This window comes from Strix aluco, chromosome 8 (assembly GCF_031877795.1).
Source record: "Strix aluco isolate bStrAlu1 chromosome 8, bStrAlu1.hap1, whole genome shotgun sequence".
In the NCBI taxonomy this organism is placed as follows: Eukaryota; Metazoa; Chordata; class Aves; order Strigiformes; family Strigidae; genus Strix; species Strix aluco.
Window position 1 is genome coordinate 3,405,899 of NC_133938.1, and position 9,641 is coordinate 3,415,539.

Sequence of the window (9,641 nt, forward strand, 5' to 3'; positions counted from 1 at the left end):
AGCAGTTGGTGGCAGATAATGATCATAAGCAGCAGGTTCCTGGGCACTCTCCTTCCAGTAGTATATTGTTCCTGACTTTGCAAAGGGCCAGCTCACTAAGAATAAGAAAAATGCACCTAGGATGGAGTCAGAAGTGTTTGGCTTGTGTATCCTATGAAAGAAGCTGAGCCTGAAGTGTCTTACCGTTTACTGAATGATAGATGTAGAAGAGGATCTCTCTACGGCTTTGGGAAGGGGCATCTTAAATAAAAGCCTCAGTACCAGATAGAGGTGTGATGCACATAGGACACATGTCTCAGGATGAGTTGCCAGGTACCTTGAGGCTCCCACAGTTCACTGGTGTAATTACTGACGAAGACATTATGTTGTCTATATTTCCAGAGAAATCCCAGCCTGCTTTCCTCTGCAATTTAGATGTTTATTCTTAATTTACCGTCACAAGGCCAGCAATAGAATGAGATTTTTTTATTACTGCCAAACTGAATTGGCTTTTTCTACCATTTTTACTGTACAACACTATTCAAAGCCTGGCAGACTTTCAAGTTTACCTAAAGGCAGATTCAACAGCTGTAATCTTCTAAGAGTGTGGGTCCTAAAGATGAGATGGTTTTGGCTTAATGCAATTTCAGACTTTGTTCTTGCCATACAGCTAAATGACATATCCATGGCAGGTGACATCTTTAACCTATTTGTCTATTCAACATTGTCAGCTTGATAACTCCCTGAAAACTGAGGCCTATGGTAATAAAAATTAGTTATTAATAGTAGCATGTTACGGGCCAGAACACAAAATAACAAACAAGAAGTCTTTCTAATTTATTGTTTCACAACATAACAACAAGAAGTAAACACTGGCAAATTTATTTTAAGGGCATGCATGAGTCAGTCCCTCAGTGCCTCTCTTGGGTGGTCAAACCCCTCCTCAGAACAGAGTTGAAGCTAAATTTATCAATTTTGCAGATAAACTTCATGTGAAAGTTGCTGTGGTAAGTTTTCATGACAATGATGATAATGTCCATTTTTCTCTTTTTTCAAAGCTAGTGCTTTATTATTGCACCTCTTCTCTTCCAGAACACTACTGCTAAAGTACACCTGCCGTAGGGATGGTGCTGCACGTACCAGCCAGGTACAGCACTGAGGAAGAGTTTGAAGAAGGGTTAGGACAGGAAGGTTCCTCTGACAACCCCCTGCTCTCAGGTAACACATCTCAAAAGCTCTGAAAACAGAGGCAAAAGGGATGCTTGTATTTATGGGCTCAGCCAGTAGACCCTGAGTGTGTGGCATGGGGCTCTATTCCTGATGCAGCAGGTGAAAGAGCTGGTTTGATTGGGCCAGAATTGAGTAGACTGGTGTTATGTTAGGCTACTTTCTCCCCTGTGATGCCTGTCTGAAGGCAGGTCAAGAAAGCACCTGGAGGTTTGGACATCACTGCTCTGTAATCCATGGAGCTCTCTAGCCCAGGTCCCAGTTTCAAAGCAGTTGGAAGACGTTGCAAGAAGCTTCTTTTTAGTTCAAGGGCAAGCCACGTGCCACTGAAAAACAGCAAACCAGTTTTGCACAAAGGAGAATCTCCTCTGTGCTGTGTAACACTGGAACCTCCTATACTGCATATTCCTGGTTAAGGGGTCACGACGACAGCCACAGCAGAGCGGTGTGCGGCAGGGCTGTGAGGTCCTCCAGCAACTTCTCACTTTTGCAGCTTTACAGCCTGCCTTAAATTTATTTTGGAATAGTTTGCTTAAAATTAAGCACAGGAAGACAATACATTCATCACATCCCCTTTACAAGGCTGTTCAAGGAACTAGGCTTGTGTGTGTCGTAGCGTTTTATAGCAACGGTCTTTCTATAGGTCCCCATGCTTTCAGCAAATAACAGAGAAGCTGGCTTACCTCAGATGCAGGCTAGGTTCTGTTTATTTTATGAATACATACAGTCTGCAGTTTGTCAGCTTATGGTGCTGCTCGTTTACCTGCTTTGTACCTATGCACACACACATACATAAAATGTATGTGAAAAGTATATTAATATAATTCTATCTCAACAGATTTAATTCTTAAATGCTACATATACTTGTTTAATCTCTCATTTTAGAAGTAGGAAAGGTTAGATTATAACATCAGGTTAGCTCTCTTAGAAGCAGGTAATAATTAAGTTGATTCACTGTTGCAATTACTGTCAAATCCCCCTTAATTACCACGGATTTTATAGCAGCTTCATTATACGTCTGCTGTAATGCATTGTGGCCCAAAGGAGAAGTGTTGCAGGAAATTCTGCATAGCATGTATAATTCTAACCTGCAGTTAAAGCTTCTAGTGAAAGCCTCTGCACTAAATTTATCTTTTTTTGACATTTTTCCCCCTATTATTTAAAGCAGTTGAACTGGAGTAATGCCACTAAAATATACACCTAACTTCATAAGTGAAAATTGATCTCTTCACAGGTATTAGGAATAAAAATGGAGAAATGATAAAATTAGCAGAGAATTATTCTTGGGAAACTGCTCAGCAAAAATGAAGAACACTTCGGGTCTGGTGTCATGGAGGGGGGAGAAAACTTATGCCCCATCCTGCAAATCATATACCCCTGAACAGCCTCACCTCACGTGAGTAGTCCCACTCAATACAGTTTTTAAGGTGGTAAGAATTTTCTGATCAGTCTGCTATTCATCAATATTTTCATCCATTTTTCATTTTACATTTTATAAACTGCATTATCCAAATATAAGGCACATGCACAACCAATGGCTTTGACAGGTTTTATTTCACCTGTGTATTGAATATTATATTTCAGTATATTATAAAAACATTTGATGAAAATAGCAATTTGGACAGTGGTAACACCTATTTTATTATCAATCACGCAAGAATCTTTTAAGCGACTCTTCTTTAGAACTGACCTTCCAACTAACTTCTGTAACAACACGGCCTGATGAAACTGCTGCTTTATGGCGCATGTGTCACTGCTTGTTTCCACTGGAAAAATCTTTACAAATCAGGGTCTGTAAATTGAGCCTGCAACAGTTCAAAACAGATAACTGAATAATGTGTCCCATGGATTCTCTTGTAACGAAGGAATTTACTCCACAGAATATATTAGATGCAGAAAGGGCTTCAGTGTCAGTGACACTATTGGCAGCTGTGTTAACAGTTAAGGAGCTGGCTTTGTACAGCAGTACAGTTATTAAATTTCTCCAGAGACCATGACTCATTAATCAAATATTCATACATCTCTGTAAATACACACTGAACAGAGAATACCCTCAGACTTGAGCATCCCAGCACAAGTGCTCTTTCATGTAACACTGACAAAATCCTGAGAACATGCGGTCATGTTTTGCATTTCTAATGCTGTATGTACTCTTTAGTACCCCAATTCCTAAAAACAGAACACAAATGATCTTACTGATCGCAAGTGTTACACAGTCACAATTAAAATTGCTTCACTATTGCTTCATACCATCTTTTTAAAAGTGAAGACAGTGAATCAATTCTTCTGTTCTTTGTTTACCATCAGACAAGTAACTTTTTCCCATACAGATGGAGAAACCCAAGGCCATGCTCCTATTAATACAAGAATTTGTATTAGCATGAAAACAACAAACCACTGGTTGAACTGTGAAGGCCAAAGAACTTCATATATTTGCAAAGACATGAGCTTGTTGTATTTAACAAATACTGTATTTTGTGTTTCTGCGCCGCCATAAAACGACACGTCTCCTCACCTGCTCCAGGGGAGGCACAAACACGTCTGAACTGAAGTTTTGACCTTGGTCAGGTTGAGATCACGGTTCAGAGCTGAAGCATCTCTCTGTGATCAGCTGAAGCTCTTCTCTATAAGCCTTTGAAAAAATTCTGGTTTTTGTTTGAACTCTCCAACCTAATGCATTTGTATCTAGGACTTTGGTTTTGACTGTTTTGTTCTGATTTATACTTCTGATTCAGGCTTTCTGTGGATTGAAGTAGTCAGATACCTTTACACAGTGTTATTTGTAAATGATTATCGTGTTGCTGAACGTAGATTTTAAAAATTCTGTACTATTGGGCTCTGCTGAATTCAAGGGAACAGAAAGGAACGACCTGAGTCTTCAAGTCCAACCCCGGAAAGTGCGGCCAGCACAAAATCCCAAATGATCTCGATGAAGAGAAGGGAGATTTACAGCTAAATCCTGGAGAGAGATAAGTCTCAAATTATATTCCTTCATAGTTTTTAGAGGCAGGGACATAGAATTCACCCCTGGCACCAGTCCCTAACTGCAGATTTTGAAGGGAAATCTGCAAACTTGCGTAACATCCTTATATTCTGTAACTAACTTGCAAATGGCCCCATTTAAGGATTGAACTCTGATCAGAAAATACTTCCTTTTTTAGTTCTAATAAATATGGATACTCTAGCTTAAGCTCCTCCACAGTTCCCACCACATTAACTTCAGCACATTTTAATTTTCTTTAGCAAGGCTTGACATTTACATTTTAAAAAGAAAATCCTTTCCTATTTTAATTAGGGCACTGATTGAGACGGGGTGGCAATAACCTCCCACACTTCTTTCGTGCGAGGTGAAACCCACAGCACCTTGCTCCACGCGTCAGCATGCGCCAGGCTGTAGGTAGCTGCTGTGTGCCACGCAGAAAACAGCACGAGGCTGTGGTTACAACACCCCTTGCCTCTTGTCCACCTAAGTCTCAGTCCTGGGCATCCTACGTGTGATCCCACTACCCTGCATGACCTCATCCACTGACCCAGCAAGCTGCTGGATGTGGATAAATACCTAAACCATTGACTTTAATAATGTTCCCTTGGGGCACAGGGATTCACTGGGAGCATCAGAGTGTAGGAAAGGAGGAGATGGAAAATAAGGATAACGTGTTAATGCTGAGTGGAGAGCCCCCAAAGCCTTGGTTTTAACACATGCCTACACACTCACGAGAGCTAGGTGAAACCAGCAAACATTTATTTGCACATCTTCTTGCATAAATAAAACCCTGCTGATTTGCTTTGATGGCATTTATGACCACATTTATTCATAAACATTAGAGTGAGCAAGTTTTTATTTGCAGGAGCGTTCACAGAAAACAAAAGCGTCGTGAATTCTGGTGTGAATAAATACCAGAGAGCTCTCACACGAGAAGGGCTTCTGCAGTCATTAAGTAAAGCTCTTTTTACTATTCACGCTGTGGATTCAAACAATTACAGCTGCCCGTGAACTGCTTGCAAACAGGGAAGGGAACTGTTTATAAAGCTCAGTTCATCCAATTAGGCAACAGAAACCATCTCATGAAGATACACAATCATAGGGTCAAACGATGATCACTCAGGGCTCAATCCTGACTCCCTCAAACGCCTCTTTACATCTTTTGGGTGATGGAAATAAGTTACCAGCATTTTAAGACTCCTTTAGATAATGTTGGCATGGCCTAACCAAGACGGTGGGAGGCTGTAAGACCTTTGTGCTAGCAGGGGGCAGCTAGAGGCCAACAGAGGCTCCAGCAGCAAGGATTGCTAAGGAGCCTGAGCCTGAAATATGCTGCGTGTTCTACCTGACTGTGCTCCCCGGCCTTCTGCGCAGGGCTAGGGAGACACGCTCCAATGCAGCTACACTCCCATGGCAATCAGCTGCAGGGTGCTAAAGGGCCGTACAGCACCCCGGCATATTCTGCCCCCTTGGAGGCTCCTGGGAACGCAAGAAAGGCTGGTACTCCAGTCGCCCCGAAAAGCCGTTTCACCTGGGGTGAAATTATTGCATAAACCGAACGCGGGGCGGGCTGGATTTCAAATATGCTGTTTGTAGTCATTTGTGGCATTATTGACCTTTCATAACTCACTGACGGTTGCTTTTCATTCTATCATTCCAGTTAAGAGATTGTCAATAACTCTGGAAATAAATCAGGTCTCCCAAGTGAGTCCATTTTCTAACTGTAATTAACGGCAAACAGGAGATCCCTTCCCTGCCTCCCCAAATACCCTGTTGTGGCCTTCTAGCTGCATTGTGCATAACTGAATGGCTCGCCTGCTTCTCATTACCAACGCTTCTGGGTCTGGAGGGGTAAGTTAAAGAAAAAAAAACACAAAAGACTTTCCTTACAGTAAGACTTTTGTAAGTCAAGGGCAAAACCCAAGACTGGGGCCTGTTGTTGCCTCTCTAGCACAGCCAGGCAGTGGCAGACTCTGCCCCTGGCCGCTGCACAGCCAGGCAGCGCTCAGGGAGGAGGGGGATTCCTTCTTTTGCATCCACACTCCCCGTTTTCCACCTGCATTTTCATGCCCATTGCAGATAAATGAACCTGATGTTTAAGTGCCAGTTAATGTACGTAGAGCAACCACTTGTTTGCCGTTATTGCTTTAACTAAGGAGCATGTCACCATGCTAAATGTCAATTGGGTGTATTTACCACATCATTTTAAAAGTGCAAGGTCGTGTAGACTCCTCTGGGAGTGAACTCACCAGGAACAGATCCAGACTTGCACGGTCTTGCCTTGTACAGGAACCAGGGAAGAGCAGGTTCTGTTCAGAACATGGAGCCAGAGTTGGCTTTGACGGTCAGGCGAGGGGATGCGTGGCGTCACCTCAACACCAGTTGCCCCCACACCTGTAAGGAAATACAGCAGCTGCCTTTATGTAGTTCTTACAATTACCTACTCATGTTCTTGTCTATTAGGAGTGTCTCATTAATACTGTGGGAAAAATGTAACTGCCAAGAGAGACGTGCCTGGGGGGACCTGGTCTAGTGGAAGGTCTCCCTGCCCATGACAGGGGGGTTGGAACTAGCTGATCTTTAAGGTCCCATCCAACCCAAACCATACTATGATTTTGTGACTCCCACCTACCTGTTCTCACAGGAGTGGAGCTGCTTGGAGACCTTCAGGAACAAATTAGTATAGCCCCAGTTTTACAGCTCTGCTGAAGCAAGGGAAACTGGCAAGAGGGAAAAGAAGTCTTTAAAGAAAGGCATCACAGACAGGCAATTCTGGTAGCCACAGATGGGCACTAACTTAGTAATGACCCTGAGTATCTGTTTCTAGGCCTTGTGGAAGTCGGTCTGCAATTCTGCAGGCTCTGTTTCTCTCTGAGGTCAGTTGTCTCTACCAACATTAGTAAATAACCCCGTCTCCTAAGTGGCCACTTTAGAAATTACTGCTTCATGAGTCATTATGGGGCAAAACCAGCCTTCCAGTTCAATCTTTCCCAAGAGCCATCCCTGAGGGTCTGCTGGCTTGTTCCCTGTGGAGTTAAACCAGCACGCTGGGTTTCTCCACCAGTTTCCAGCCCAGCCTAAGACCTCGGGTTGGAAAGTTGTCAAAAATCAGCCGCTGCCTTTTGTGATTGCTTGCAGGGAAGGTGGGTGCTGGCCAAAGGCGTTTTTAAAGGCCAGGAGTTTGACTTGAGCTGCCAGTGGCCACCAAGACAATGGAAAAGGGATGTGGTGGCTGGTGGGTTTTTCCCATGGAGGAACTTCACTGCCAGGTCACACAGACACCTCCTGGGTCCCCTGAGCTCCCTGTCCCAGCTCCAGCACTGCTGGGGAGGGACAGACACCCACACCTTCACCATCAGCTCGGAGTGTGAGGGGCTTTGGTCACTGGCCAGGTAGAGACATGTCAAAGAGGACTCCGAGGTCTCACATTAGTATGAAAAATGAAGCCAATATCTTTGCTAGAAGGGGAAGGCAAAGTCCCAGCTAATCATTTAGAGTCCTTAGGTTGTGTCAAGCTAGTATTAGATATTATAAACACACAAAGAAATGTTCCTTCTAAGAAAAAAGGAAATAGTAGAAAAGAAAAAAAGAAAAGGTTATTAGGCGGTTAAAAAACTCAGACTTTGAAAAGAGCTACTATTTGCCACCTTCTGTGGTACGTGCAGTCTGGTTCCGTCAGGCAAGCGAGTAATCAGCCAGTGATTTGTGGAAGTCCTTTAAGAAAATAGGCCACTGCTGGGTGTGTGAGTAACTAATGCTCATTTGGTTTGTGTTTGAAGGCAGCAGCAGCAACAGTGATGACACAAATTAATTGCACGGTTTTCAGGAGATAATGCAGATGAGGTAAAGAGAATTACTATGCGATTAACATAGTTTCCAATTAAAGTCCCCTGTAGTTACCGAAAAACATTAATTTCTAGTAACTTGGTAATTTAACTTGTGTCACCACTGTACACGAGCGCACCAGGGCAACTTACGGGCTTGTCTATGCTTAAGCCTTGTATGAAAAACATGAAAAAAAACCCTGAAAATAGGCGTTAGTTTTTAATGACTACTTATAGCAGGTGTCAAATAAAATACCACTGTGGTAAACTAAAGGATTTACTAACAGATCAAAGGGCCAAAAACCAGCTGCTGTTCCAGTACTAAAGTCTTTCTTGCCCTTAGTCAAGAAGGGGGGAAAAAAATGCACTATTTAAATAAATTCAGCAAAGGTGTTTCAACCTTTACGTTTCTTCATCAACAAGTTGCAGAAAGACTGAGATAAATGAAATATTTTGCCCTTCCAGAGAAGTTTGCTGTTGGGATGGCAGAACTACATTTTTTCTTTTTAACACTTACATACTTCTTTATTTCCATTTGAGCATTTCTATTACACAAATACCAAGCCAAAGGTCTTTTGGATAGCAGCTCGTTTCTGGAGATGCAGCTAGCTGAGGTGGGCTTTTAAGGTACCTGAGCTTCAGGAAGAAAGAAAATCCACCCTTCAGCTCCCATCTCAGGTACAGCCGTGGGACGGAGCAGCCCAGCGTGTACGTCTAAGGGCGCAGCAGACCAACAAGTTCAAAGGCCTGAACAAGGAAAAATTGCAGAATTATCAGGCCTGAACAGTTTGTTTCAGTCTGATGACAAATTGCAATCACCAAGTAGTGTCATTATTATTTTTATCATGTGCATGTCCAAAGACATCCTTGTTTTCAGCCTGCCTGTTTCAAAATGTAAGTGCACGTGGCAAGCAGTATGGGAAGAGTTGTTCCTCTGACGTCCTCCCAGTGGCTAGGCTTGTTCCCAGTAACGACATGAAGGCTGAACTCTGCAGTGGGGTGGGATGGATAAAGTCTTTCAAGAGATGTGGGTATTTGTCTATATGACTTGAGATATCTGTCAGTGTTGTACAGTAACTTTAAAAAAATATACCACATAATCAGGGAAAAAAGTCCACTGTAGAGCTGCGTGGTTTAGTTTCACCTAACTTGGCACCACTTCCAACTTCGCTACAGATATTGCAGACTCCTGTGCATTAAAGCTTCTGAAGCTTATTACATTTTATTATTATTACTACAACAACAGAAGCTGTAAATGGCAAAGACGTTATTGATTCAACTAATCCGCTGAATGCAGATTGTTCTTCACAGTGCTTTGTTAGCCTTTGGGCCAGTCTGGTTTTTAACAGCCTTACACAGCAAGGCTTTCAACACGTCTGGGTGAGAATATTACACGGCCTTGTATTCCCCTGCAGAAAGCTTTTCCTTGAGCATCCTCCCCTTCCCCAAACATGCCCGTCCTTTTACCAGGCCCCCCAACTCCTCTCTCCCTTAGCAGTGCACACACACTCCAGATTTGTAAAGGGTTGTTGCTTCCCTCCCTCCGCTCACTCTTCAGCTCTAGAGTAACAAAGCCACATAGCTGCAAGTTAATCTTCCTTAAATCCATCCCTGCAGGCTCCTGATCA

At 43.0% G+C, this 9,641-nt stretch overlaps 1 long non-coding RNA gene across 2 annotated transcripts; it reads right to left on the reverse strand.

Annotated features, from left to right (window-relative positions):
* Window positions 1–804: 804 nt before the first annotated feature.
* On the reverse strand, window positions 805–8,942 carry LOC141926321 (uncharacterized). Of its 2 annotated transcripts, XR_012624097.1 has the most exons (6): window positions 8,645–8,942; window positions 6,822–6,909; window positions 6,439–6,583; window positions 3,722–3,838; window positions 2,897–3,560; window positions 805–1,980 (listed from the first exon to the last, which is right to left on the reverse strand). It is a non-coding gene; the product is annotated as an uncharacterized LOC141926321 (long non-coding RNA). The 2 variants fall into 2 exon arrangements; XR_012624096.1 differs by having other exon boundaries at window positions 2,897–3,838.
* Window positions 8,943–9,641: the final 699 nt, after the last annotated feature.